This window comes from Sarcophilus harrisii, chromosome 2, assembly GCF_902635505.1.
Source record: "Sarcophilus harrisii chromosome 2, mSarHar1.11, whole genome shotgun sequence".
Taxonomy (NCBI): Eukaryota; Metazoa; Chordata; class Mammalia; order Dasyuromorphia; family Dasyuridae; genus Sarcophilus; species Sarcophilus harrisii.
The window spans coordinates 151,303,925-151,318,370 of record NC_045427.1 but is presented as its reverse complement, the minus strand read 5'-3'; the positions used below and the strand labels follow the sequence as shown (position 1 = coordinate 151,318,370).

The window sequence follows — 14,446 nt, the reverse complement described above, 5'->3', positions numbered from 1 at the left end:
TGGGATTTTCTTTGCAGAGATACTGGATGGGTTTCTCCTTTCCTTCTCTATCTTATTTGACAGATAAGGAAACTGAGAAAAACAGGATTCAGTGCCTTCCCCAGGGTTATATAACTAGTAAGTATCTGAGGTCACTCTTGAACTCATGGAGATGAGTCTTCCTGACTCCAAGATCAGCACTCTACCCATTATACCACCTAATTGCCCTAAATTTCATCTCAGTTGATTCAAACCAACATTCTAATTTACTGAGGTTATTTCAGATATAGACTGCCACCTAAACTTATTAGATTTCATGCCCAGTTATATATATATATATATATGTGTATATGTGTGTGTGTTATATTTATATTTCGTGGCCAATTTATATATTTCATGACCAAAATATAAACTATTACACTTGCAAATTTGGTAAGCATGCCAAATATATATGTTTATGCCCATTGTAAAAATGCTAATAGAGAATAAAGATTGGACTCCCCTGTAGAAGCACTTGCCAGGTAATAGTTGCCTCTCTGATCCTGGGTTGTGAGTCTTTGTTAGTGTTCCCTATGATTTCATTCACCTTTTTGGCTGTCAAACCACATTGTTGAATCAACTTGAGCTTACAGTCCACTAGCCTCCAGTCCTGTTTCACATATACTGTTGTCTACCCATGAATGCAATTGTGATGTTCATTCCCATAATTTTTTTTCAGATTTAACTAATTGCCCTGCTCTATCAAAGTCTTTTAAATCCAGATTTTTCCATACAGTATGTTATCTAATAGTTCTTTTCAACTTCATGTCATCCATAAATCTATGCCTTCTTCTATGGCATAATCTCTGTCTTCTTCTTAGGTATTGATTAAATTGTCTAAAAACACAAGACCAAGTTCAGATCTCTGAGGCATTAAATAAGAGCCTTTCCTGCAGTTTAATATCAATCCATTAATCTTTGATCTTGGGTCTAAATTTTTAAAACAGTTCTGAATCACCTTAACTGTACTATCATTCGGTTCACCATCTTATCCATAGGGTTATCATGACTTTATTAGGTGCTTGATAAAATCCAGACCAGTTAATTCTGCAGCTTTCCTTTGATCTACCAGCATAATAACCTTATTATTAGAAAAAATGTCTGACATGTGAAAGATTGGGATCCCTTGATAGAGTGAAACATGACTACTTTTTTAACTATACCAGGATGCTTAGAAAAAGAAGGGAGCATTTTCCATGTCTTTAAAGTCTTTGTGAGGACCACAGAACCTTATACCATCCCACATGGAGGGTCATTTAGAATTCCTATCCCCAGAGTTTCCATACGATGGAAGCATCATAAATATTTATGGGTGGAAAGCCCAAACCACAGCCCTCCAGTTCAGCAGTGGTTTACCCCTGGAACACCAAACAGCACCCAGGATCACAATCCTCAGTCCCTTCATAGATTAAGTTCCAAATAGAAGGTTATCAGTTTACTTTTCTCAAATAGCTTCCTAATTGGCCATGGTTACCTCCAGGAGGCATTTATGGTCCAGGCCAATGTGAATGACAAATATAAACCTTAATGTTAAACATTGTCTTTTTTAAATAAAATTTTAGAAACTAGAAGCAGCAGCTAGTACAACATATGCATCAAATAAATTAAATAAGCACTGTAGCGGGCCCTTTGTCTAGAGATTTGTCTAGAGACCTGCTTTTGCTGTAGGTTTATTATTTACATTTATTAAAAGCCCATTGTCTGCTCCATGCAATTCAGAACATTTATAAGGCAACTTTAGTTTTTTCTATTTTATGGCTGTTTTTCTTGATTTGTAGAAGTAAATGCAGGTTTCTAGAGCATTCTGTCTACCAGAAAGCTCTGTTCACAGACACTTGCTCTGTTGAGGGGCCGATGATGCTGTTCACAGAGGCAGACATGGAAAGATCCTTAAAGGCCTCCTGAATCATCCTAGAAGGATGAAATTATGTTCAAGGGCTAAGTCCATTTTATTGCATTCTAATTCTTTGAAAATTCGCAGTGCATAGGTGATATGTTTGGTAAAACTGTAATAATCAGAATGTTAGATTACCTTGAGTCTCTTGTGCTATATGTAAGAAAGAGCTTATCATGGTTTTCTGCTCCTATTTTTAAATTTTGAAATCAGTTACTCCCAAAAGTGTTCGATTTACCTACTTCCCCCAAATTAAGCACAAAAATAGGACCTACTCTTTGTCTGGAAGGAAGGCCACGGACTCTAGGGCCACAATTTCAAGAGGTTGCTCAGAATGTTTTTCCCATTTTTTACTAGCTAAACTACCTTTGGACTTTTCTGGAATTCTCCCTTATGCCCCAACCCCCAACTTTTCTCCAACTCCCAACTTTTCAGCATCCTAACTTCCTATTATGTGATGTCTTTCTCTAATAAATTTTAAGCCCCTTAAGGAGGGGAAGGATTGTCTTTGCTTTTATTTGTATTTGTAACCACAATATCTAGCACCTAATAAGTGCTTAATAAATATGTATTAGTTGACTTATTGATTGTTACATCTGGAGCTAGATTTTGATGGGCTTGGGGAAAAAAGTTGCTGGAGAATGTCATTAGGAAAAAGAAGATTTATGTCATTCCTTTCATTTCTATTTATTCATTTTGTAATTATATGATTTCAGTACTATAAAGGATTTTTCTGAAAATAGATTTATTTTATTTTGTATTATCTCATTTCTTATGTATATCATTTTTTTATCAAGAGACATAATCATGGCTAACAGTATATGCAGTGTTCTGCCTGTCCCTTCCCCATAGTTTTTGTTAATTTCTAAGCCCTGATGACATACAGAGAGTTTCTGTAGCTCTGCATATAGGATGCCTGTCCATGCTTTGCTCCTCAGATCCTTATCAAAAATAGGAAAAATGTACATTTTCTTTTTTCTTCTTCAAGCTCTGCCATAATAATTGCCTAAATAATTACAAATTTTGATTTCATTTCTTTACATTTCAATTGTAGCCATCATTTGTGTTATTTCTGTTTCTATTTCACTTAGCATCAGCTTATGTAAGTATTCCCATGCTTCTTTCTGTCCTTCACGTTCATTATTTTTCTTGATGCAATACTAATATTATGAATTTGAATAAGATAATTTCTTTATTGTTTACTTTTTTGTGCTTCTCTTGAGTATATATTTGAAGATCAGATTTTCCGTTTAGCTCTAGTCTTTTCATCAGGAATGACTGAAAGTCCCCTATTTTGTTGAATATCTATCTTTTCTTCTAAAATATTATGTTCAGATTTGCTGGGTAGTTGGTTCTTGGTTGTAATCCAAGCTTCTATGCCTTCTAGAACATCTTATTCCTAGCCCTCAAATCCATTAATGTTGAAGTTGTTAAATCCTGTGTAAACTTAACTCTTACTCCACAATATCTGAGTTGTTTCTTTCTAAATACTTACACTATTGTAGTTAGTATTTTCTACTTGCAGTGATAATTCTGGAGTTTAGTTACAGTATTCCTTGGAATTTTTATTTTATTTTATTTTAATTTTCAGTAGATTGTTGATAAATTCTTTTAATGACTGTTTTACCCTCTGGTTCTAATATTTCAGGGCATTTACTTTTATAATTTCTTGAAAGATGCTGTCCATGAAAAATGTTCCTTTTTTGATCATGGTTTCAAGTAGTCCAATAATTCTGAAATTATCTCTTCATGTTCTATTTTACAGGCCAGTTGTTTTTCCAATGAGGTATTTTACATTTTCTTTGATTCTTTAATTCTTTTGACTTTGACCAATTCTTGATGTTTCATAATTATTGGCCTCCACTCGCCTAATTCTAATTTATAAGCAATTATTTTCTTCAGTTAGCTTTTGTACCTCCTTTTCTATCTGACTGGTTCTATTTTTTAAAATGTTTTCTTCAGTGGATTTTCTCATATGGGCAATTGTATTTTTTAAGGAATTGTTTTCTTCAGTCAATTTTTGTCCTTCCTTTTTGAAGCTGTTGACTCTCTCTTGCAAAACTTTCATTCCCCATCCCTAATTTTTCTTCTACCTCTGTTATTTGACTTTTAAAATTCTTTTTGAGCTCTTCCAAGAAGACTTTTTGGCTTTGAGACTAATTCATATTCCCCTTTGAGATTTCATATGCAGGCATTTTGACAGTATTATCTTCTTCTTGGTCTGTGTTTTGATCTTCCCTGTCACCACAGCAGCTTCCTGTGGTAGAGGCTCTTTTTTGTTTCTTGTTCATTTTTTGCCCGTTTTGTGACTTTTGAAGTTGATGTTTGTTCCTGGAACAGAGGGGACACAGTCCCCAACTTTTGCTTCAGAGGGCCAGAGGCCTGGTCACTGACTTTACATGCTGGGACTTGAGGTCCTGATGACTTACCCACTGTGTTGGAGTGGCCCAGCCTAGTCACAGTTGCTATTGCCTGATTTCCAGGGCTAGCAATTTGCCTTCTGCACCAGGCCTGGACATCTAACACGGGGTCTACTGTACTTCTGGTCTGTGGAGTCAGGACCAAGGGGTCTTAGTTACTGATCTATGCCCCACCCTGGCTTTCCAGGATACCATCTGCTCTGGGATGCACTCCCCTTCCACCTAAATGAGACAGATCCTTCCTGAAATCTTAAGGTTAAATTACCTTAAATTGGAAAATCTTAAGTTCAAAAAATTGGAAAAACAAGTTTAAATTATCTTGTATTAGAAAATTGTTTCACTCAACCTTTTTGTAGGTTCTATCACTTCAAAATCTGTTTAGAGATTCGATTTAACATTGTTTCTAAGAAATACTGGGAAGAGCTCAAGAAATATCCTGGCTTCTTTCTGCCATCTTGGCTCTGCCCTAATCTAACATACTATACATTTGAAAGAATTTTTGTCCATCATATAGTCTGAATTCCTAAATAAGACTAATTTAACTTCTTTACAGCCTCAAGGTTTTAAGGACTACACTTCCATCCCATTTATTGTGTCCCATCGACTCGTCTATATGACTAGCTTGTGCTAATTTATAAGCCATATTGTCATACAGATGCTTCCCACAACTCAGAATGTGAGATACCTCCCCAGCTGTTTCTTCAGATCCATAGCAAAATTAAAGGACTATTCTTTATTTAGAGTTATTGTTCTACACCCAAACTACAGAATAGATGCTTCTAAAATGAACCCCCATATTCACTATAAGTGATAGTATAATGCTATAAGATTATTTGCTAGAAATGAAAAGACCTTGATTTTAAATTTCAGCTCTACTACTTATCACCCAAGTTCATACATTTGGAAATATTATTTCTCAGGAAATAATTTGGAAAATATTACTAATAATAGCATAGTCCTTTATAAGCAATCTCATTTCAACCTCATATCCCTGTGGGATAAGTGTCACAGACATTATTTCCATTTTAAAGATGAAGGAACTGAGACTTTGTTGAGGTCCCTTATAAATGACTTATTCATTTATAAGTTCCATCATTGATAAGTTTAAGGAATGAGGTTCCAGACCAAGTCTGTCCTGACTTCAAGCTTTCAATTCTCTCTTCTTCACCTACCAGAGAATATTGGTTATAGTTTGCTCTTGAATATGGCTGAATAACAATCATTCTGGAGAGCAGTTTGGAAGTATGCCCAAAAGGGCTATCAAACTGTGCATATCCTTTGGTCCTCCAGTGCCTCTACTGAGTCTATATCCCAAAGAGATCATAAAAAGGGGAAAAGGACCCACGTGTACAAAAATGTTTGTGGCAGCCATTTTTGTAGTGGCTAGAAATTAGAAACTGAGTGGATGCCCATCAGTTGGAGAATGGCTGAATAAATTGTGGTATGTGAATGTTATGGAATATTATTGTTCTCTAAGAAATGATCAGCAAGATGATTTCAGAAAGGCCTGGAGGTACTTAGATGAACTGATGCTACAATGATCAATTCCGATGAATGTGGTTCTTTTCAATAGCAAGGATTCAGGACAGTTCTATTGATCTCATGATGAAAAGAGCCATCTACATCCAGAGAGAGGACTGTGGGAACTGAGTATAGATCACAATATAGTATTTTCACATTTTTATTGTTGTTTGCCTGCATTTTGTTCTGTTTCTCATTTTTTTCTTTTTTCACCTGATTTTTATTGTGCAGCAGTATGTATAAAAGAATTGCACATGTTTAACATATTGGATTACTTGCCATCTAGGGTAGGGGATGGGGATAAGGGAGAAGAAAAAAAATTGAAATGCAAAATTTTTCAAGGGTGAATGTTGAAAATTATCTATGCATATGTTTTGAAAATAAAAAAACTTTAATAATAATAATAATAATGAAGAAGAAGATGATGATGATGGCTGGATTGGTTCACAATTACACTAACAGTGAATTAATGTCCCAATTTTTCCACATTCCCTCCAAAATGTATCTCTTTCCCCTTCAGTTATTTTCACCTATTTGATGCATTTAATTGGCTTTCAAAGACTCTGCTTGTATGTTGAAGAAAGTTTGGGGGCATGTTTTGCTCGTTGATAACTTAGAACTTTTATGTTCTTTCCTTAGTAGCAGAGATGAGATTTTCTCAGGAAAATGACAAAAGCAAAGGACAATGATAATGGTGACTTAAGCAAGTTCATATGATAGCATCAGTCTCAAGAGAATTTGTTCCCATTTCTAGTATCTCAGATTTTCATGCTCATTAAGTATGGAAGGGAAAATCCTTTTAAGGTGTGCTTGAATTTTTCATCTAGAAAATTGGTCAAATAAAGTAGATCATTGGATCTGCTGATTTAAAACCAGAAGGTCCTTTAGATGCCAACTCGATCCAATCTCTTCATTTTACAGAAGAGGAAACTAATATACCTAGAGAAGCAAGTGACTTATCTGAGGTCTCACAGGTAATAGTAATAATTTATATCACACCTTTAGGATTGTAAAGTACTTTGCATATACATACACACCATATGTTTATATATATATATATATTTGTGTGTATTTATGTATATACCTGTTACTGAATATTCACAACAAACCTGCAAGTTAGATCCTATTATTAATCCCCATCTTATAGACGAGGAAATTGAGAGTTGGAAAAATTAAATAGCTTTCTGAGAGTCACTCAGTAGAAAGTAGAAAAGTGAAGGTTTGAACTCTGTTCCTTTTACTCTAAACCCACTGATTTTTTTTCTGATACACTGCTTGTTTTCTTATTAAGATGGCAATTGGACATATTTTATAAATAGATGCTTACAGAGAAATCCTACTCATTGAAAAACTCATCCATTGAAATGTAGGGCACATTCTGAAAAAGTATTCAGTCTGTTTTTACATTAAAAGCAAAATGATACAATAAACTGTTTGTTCTTGGACATTTCTTCTCTTCCCCTTTTCTTCTTTCCTAAAGGACTTTGAAATAACATCTTTTACAATATTAGATATAGTGTATATGACATATTTGCTCAGGGTTGGGGGAGAGTGACAGTGAAATTTTCTTTGCTTCTGTTCTCCCCAGACAATTCACTGCAACCTGGGAAGTTGCCCATTACGCCTTAGGCCCCATCTGTTCTGTTTCACATGTTCCTTTGGGAGCAATAAGGTCACCAAATCAATTAGCAGTGACTAGATTATTCCTAGTAGGGGCATGGGAAATGAAATGACCAGATTCAAAGGCCCTCTTGGTTTCCCTTTGCCTGAAACACACCATCATGCTCTTCTCATTTTCTAGAAAGTGCTGGCTAGTTTGCTCAGTGGGTGAGCGGATGGCACAGTTTCAGTAGAACAGAGGTCATTCATTGTTTAGTGATCCCTATACTGATCATTTAGATTGTATCTGTTACATTATCACTGATTCCATCCTTAACCTCAGGCAGATATCTTTAAAAAAAAAAAAAAAAAAAAGTAAAGACTTTACAAGAGAATGCGGATGGATGAGTTCAAACTGACTCTGTGGAAAAAGCAATAATCTTGAAATCAAAATCCCAAGTTTCCAAATCTGTTATACCAATGGTTGTTAGTTATGTGACCCATTCAGTTGTTTCAATTATATATGAATCTCTATGATCTGGCAGGATTTTCTTGGCAAAGATACTGCAGTGGTTGTCATATACTTCTCTGGCTTATTTTATAGATGAGGAAACTGAGGCAAATAAGGTTTAAGTAAAAAGAATATGGGCTTTGAAGTCAGAATCCCTAAATTCAAATCTGTTAGTAGCTGGGTGACCTTGGACAGCAAGGTAATACACTACTTAGATCTCTAGACCTGGAATCAGGAAGATGAGTTCAAATCCTATCTCAGACACTTAGAGGTTTTGAATTCATCTTCTTGATTCCAGTGTACCACCCAGACGTCCAAGTTCACCCAGATAGTAAATAACAGATTTGAATTTAGGTAATCTGACTTCTTAGCTCATTTTCTTTTTACTATACCAGACATCAGAGTAGGACTTTATTTATCTTTACCTCCCTTCAAGATCCAGCTTAAATTCTAGTTGTTCTAGGAGATCTTTACTAATAGCATTCTTCCTCCCCAAAGGTATTTTGGATTTTCTTTCAATTTATTTTGCACTCACATATATACATACATACATACATGCATACATACATACGTACATATATATATATATATGCTGACTTTTCCCATGCTTAAGAGTAAACATTATTTTCATTTTTTTTCTCTTTGTCACATCCCAGCAGAGATAGGTGCTTAATAAAGTGACTGAGTTAACTGGATGAAATTATGTGGTCAGGAAACAAAGGGAAAAGATAGATTCCTTCTCTTTTTGTTTTTTCTTTAGTCAGTCACTTTCCTTAATTTGGTCACTTTCCTCAATTTGTGCTGTCTTTCCATTTTTTTCTAGTTATGAATTTGCCTTTTTCTTGTTTTTTTTTCTTTTTGATTTCTTGATTTTTTAAATCCCCAAGCATCAGCTGTGATATATGCACTGTTTTTCCGCTGAATTTATCACCAAAGGCTACATCTGTCTTTCATGGTCCTTCTGTAATCTCAATGTTTTACTTTTATCTGTTGATATGAGAAATTTGACCTAACAACCTGTAACTGATCCACCCAGAGTTCCTTGCCTTTCCTCCTACATATTGGCACTTTCTTTTTCCTTGAAATTGTTATTGGTGCCATTATCGTGAAAGGCTTCCAAGTCCAGCACCTTCGACTCAACTTCCATTTTCCCCTTTCTTACTAACTGGTGTGAGGTCCACCTCCAAAATGTGATTTCCTTCCAGATCTGTCTTTTTTTCTCTCTTCCCCCTCTCATCCAAAAAGCCATCTTGTGTTTCTGGCCTCTCTGACATTGTCCAGGAAGTGTTAAGTGTCTGAGGACAGATTTGAACTCAGGTCCTCCTGACTTTGGGGCTGGTGTTCTATCTACTGGTGGCCTCCGACTGTTACAAGCTGTGTGATCCTGGGCAGCCTCTTAACTTTTGAATTTGCTACTTTGTTTATCTCTAATAGATAGTACAGAAAATAGATGTAATAATAGCACCTACCCTCAGAAATGTTGTAAGAACAAAATGACATATTTGTTTTTTTATGTTAAATCCAATATATGTATACATATTTATACAGTTATTTTGCTGCTCAAGAAAAATTGTATCAAGAAGGGAAAAAAACTGGGAAAGAAAACACAATGCAAGCAAATAACAACAAAAAGAGTGAAAATTCTATGTTGTGGTCCACAGTCCTCTCTCTGGGTGTAGATGTCTCTCTTCATCACAAAATCATTGGAACTGGCCTGAATCATCTCATTGCTGAGAATGGCCATGTCTCTCAGAGTTGATTATCATATAGTATTGTTGTTGAAATATATAATGATCTCTTGGCCCTGCCCATTTCACTCAGCATCAGTTCATGTAAGTCTCTCCAGGCCTTTCTGAAATCATCCTGTTGGTCATTTCTTACTGAACAATAATATTCCATAATATTCATATACCACAATTTATTCAGCCAGTTTCTGGCCACTACAAAGAGACCAGCCACAAGCATTCTTGCACATACAGGTCCCTTTCCCTTCTTTAAGATCTCATTGGGATATAAGCCCAGTAGAAACACTGCTGGATCAAAGAGTATGCACAGTTTGATAACTTTTTGAATATAGTTCCAAACTGCTCTCCAGAATGGTTGGATCCATTCACAATTCCACCAACAATGTATCAGTGTCCCAGTTTTCCCGCATCTCCTCCAACATATGTCATTATCATTTCCTGTCATCTTACCCAATCTGACAGGTTTGTAGTGGTATCTCAGAGTTATCTTAATTTGCACTTCTCTGATCAATAATGATTTAGAACAGTTTTTTTTAAATTTAATAGCCTTGTATTTACAGGTTATATGCATTGGTAACTTTACAGCATTAACAATTGCCAAACCTCTTGTTCCAATTTTTCACCTCTTACCCCCCACCCTCTCCCCTAGATGGCAGGATGACCAGTAGATGTTAAATACATTAAAATATAAATTAGATACACAATAAGTATACATGACCAAAACATTATTTTGCTGTACAAAAAGAATCAGACTCTGAAATATTGTACAATTAGCTTGTGAAGGAAATCAAAAATGCAGGTGGGCATAAATATAGGGATTGGGAATTCAATGTAATGGTTTTTAGTCATCTCCCAGAGTTCTTTTTCTGGGTATAGCTAGTTCAGTTCATTACTGCTCCATTAGAAATGATTTGGTTGATCTCGTTGCTGAGGATGGCCAGGTCCATCAGAACTGGTCATCATATAGTATTGTTGTTGAAGTATATAATGATCTCCTGGTCCTGCTCATTTCACTCAGCATCAGTTCGTGTAAGTCTCTCCAGGCCTTTCTGAAATCATCCTGTTGGTCATTTCTTACAGAACAGTAATATTCCATAATTTTCATATACCACAATTTATTCAGCCATTCTCCAACTGATGGACATCCATTCAGTTTCCAGTTTCTAGCCACTACAAAAAGGGCTGCCACAAACATTCGTGCACATACAGGTCCCTTTCCCTTCTTTATAATCTCTTTGGGATATAATCCCAGTAGTAACACTGCTGGATCAAAGGGTATGCACAGTTTGATAACTTTTTGAGCATAGTTCCAAACTACTCTCCAAAATGGTTGGATTCGTTCACAACTCCACCAACAATGAATCAATGTCCCAGTTTTCCCACATCCCCTCCAACAATCATCATTATTTTTTCCTGTCATCTTAGCCAATCTGACAGGTGTGTAGTGGTATCTTAGAGTTGTCTTAATTTGCATTTCTCTGATTAATAATGACTTGGAGCATCTTTTCATATGACTAGAAATAGTTTCAATTTCTTCATCTGAGAATTGTCTGTTCATATCCTTTGACCATTTTTCAATTGGAGAATGGCTTGATTTTTTATAAATTAGAGTTAATTCTCTATATATTTTGGAAATGAGGCCTTTATCAGAACCTTTGACTGTAAAAATATTTTCCCAGTTTATTGCTTCCCTTCTAATCTTGTCTGCATTAGTTTTGTTTGTACAAAAACTTTTCAGTTTGGTATAATCGAAATTTTCTATTTTGTGATCAGTAATGATCTCTAGTTCTGCTTTGGTCATAAAGACCTTCCCCTTCCACAGGTCTGAGAGGTAAACTATCCTATGTTCCTCTAATTTATTAATAATTTCATTCTTTATGCCTAGGTCATGAACCCATTTTGACCTTATCTTGGTGTACGGCGTTAAGTATGGATCAATGCCTAGTTTCTGCCATATTAGTTTCCAATTTTCCCAGCAATTTTTATCAAACAGTAAGTTCTTATCCCAAAAGCTGGAGTCTTTGGGTTTGTCAAAGACTAGGTTGCTATAGTTGTTCACTGTTTTATCCCTTGAACCTAACCTATTCCACTGATCAACTAATCTATTCCTTAGCCAATACCAAATGGTTTTGATAACTGCTGCTCTATAATATAATTTTAGATCTGGTACAGCTAAGCCACCTTCATTTGATTTTTTTTTTCATTAATTCTCTTGAAATTCTTGACCTTTTGTTTTTCCATATGAATTTTGTTGTTATTTTTTCTAGGTCATTAAAATAGTTTTTTGGGAGTCTGAATGGTATAGCGCGCTAAATAAATAGATTAGTTTAGGTAATAGTGTCACTTTTATTATATTTGCTCGCCCTATCCAAGAGCATTTAATATTTTTCCAATTGGTTAGATCAGACTTAATTTGTGTGAAAAGTGGTCTGTAATTTTGCTCATAAAGTTTCTGATTTTCCCTTGGCAGATAGATTCCTAAATATTTTATATTATCAGTAATTACTTTAAATGGAATTTCTCTTTGTAACTCTGACTGTTGGATTTTGTTAGTGATATATAAGAATGCTGATGACTTATGTGGGTTTATTTTATAACCAGCAACTTTGCTAAAGTTGTGGATTATTTCTAATAACTTTTTAGTAGAATCTCTGGGGTTCTCTAAATATACCATCATGTCGTCGGCAAAGAGTGATAATTTGGTTAGAACAGTTTTTCATATGATTACAAATAGTTTTAATTTCTTCATCTGAATATTGTCTGTTCATATCCTTTGACCAAAATGACATATTTGTAAAGTGCTTTGCAAACTATAAAACTCTGTCTAAAGGTTTTACTCTACCACTACCTCTACCATCACTTCTACCACTATTACCCCCACCAATACCACCAAAAACAACAAAGAATTGCTCGGAGCTTTCTCCCGAATCATCCTCTCCAGAAAAGCTTTCTTACCCTGCTACCCCCAACCACCCATTTTTCCAGAGGTCTTTCAACTGTGGCTTCAGATAGCAACATGAGACTGACAACTGCAGCATGGTATGTTTCCCTTTGGGTGACATGTCAGCTTTCTCGGTTGTAATGTCAGACTATTGCTTGTTGAAAGAAAAAAGATGTTTATATTTGTCAGAGCTTCTTGGTTCATGGGTAAATCTACTTTTATGTAGTTATTTAAAAGCTATAAAAGTCACCTATCTTTCATCTGTCTCACTGCTTCTGGCCACCCAGAATTAAAAATACATAATAAGAAAGACAAGATTGCTGTACCAGTTGTCTTTTTTTTTTTAACAGATGTCCATGACCATGACCAAGTCATATTTTTCTTCCCCCCTTTTCCCAGATGCTTCTCTTACTCCAATCACTCATTGTTTTTGAATTCTGGAAGCAACATCAAAAGAACTTTGTTTAATAAGTTGATGATGCAGAATAAGTACACCATGGCATGGCCCCTTGGTCTCCTTGGCCCCTAGGCTCTCGTGTTATTTAACTCCCATCTAACCATGAGTGATGGGATATAAATAGCCTTATAGCCTAGAGGGGGAGAGAGTTCTACACTGGTTTATTAATGTTCCATAAAGACTCCACAGTGGGTGGGTCAGCACAATGTTAGTTTGGCACTGTTTATCTTTTAAGCTGATGTCTTGATCTTAAAGTGCCAAGTGTCAACCCCAGGCAGCATTGTTTCCAGACATCGCGATTTCATTTGAGCTAATGACAGCATACTGAATTAAATGGTTGATGCTGGGCTGATTGCCATGGGTATACTAATTAACACTGTTTGGAGACCCATGGTGACCTACAAACAGCCACATAACAGGTGTTTGTCATTACTTCATCAGTCCAGCTTGTTAAGACCCTCCTCTCACATGTCACACAGCTGGTCCTGCCCATAGCTCATAGCATCAGTCTCAAATCACATTCCCCACTTTATTTGGGAGACGATTAAGACCTTAAAATCTCAGCCCATTTCTCATATCCATAGGGAAAGATTTGGTGCAATCTAAAGAATTAAGAATAGAGAAAGAAAAACAGTCTTAATTCTTGTGAAAGCAAATTTTTTTTAATTTTTGAAATTATATTGATGTATTTTTGAACACTGCAGTCATTCTCCCCTATACTCCCTTTCCTATTGAACTATCCATTATATAAAAAAAAGAAATAATAAATCCAATTTACATAGCATCCTCTCTCCCAAAATAGAAAACTTTATCTACTCATACCCTGACACTTCTCTGAAAACAGAAGAGGAATGTGTTCCATGATTTTTGTTTGTTCTAGACCTAGATCAAGATTGGTTATTACAGTTAATCAGAATCCAGCTGTCTTTTGATATTGTTTTCATTTTTGTTACTGTAGTGTCTATGTAGTGTTTCTTGTTGTCCTGGTTCAACTTACTCATTCTGCTACAAATCTCCCCATTTTCCATTGAATTTCTCATATTTGTTATGTTCTACCAAAGCAACGGCATTCTATTATACTCATACATCATAATTTCATAGGTTTCCAGAATTTGAGAATTGAAAGAAACTATGGGGAACATCTAGACTGACTCATGCATGAATGAAATCTACCTACTAGAGCATACAAAGATTATCAGTTTCTGCTTAAAGATCTCCAAAGAGAAGAGAATCAGTGAGTTATCAACCTCTGTTTAGCCAATTCCATATTGATGGACACTCATTTTGGTTTCAGTTCTTCAGCATTTTACCAAAGTGTTGCTATGAATGTGGGTACTTCT

The 14,446-nt window shown here is 35.5% G+C and overlaps 1 protein-coding gene across 2 annotated transcripts in view; it reads left to right on the top strand.

The window, feature by feature from the left end:
* SLC24A3 (solute carrier family 24 member 3) overlaps positions 1-14,446 on the top strand; it is a 721,614-nt gene that overhangs the window by 355,515 nt on the left and 351,653 nt on the right. The window lies entirely within an intron of this gene.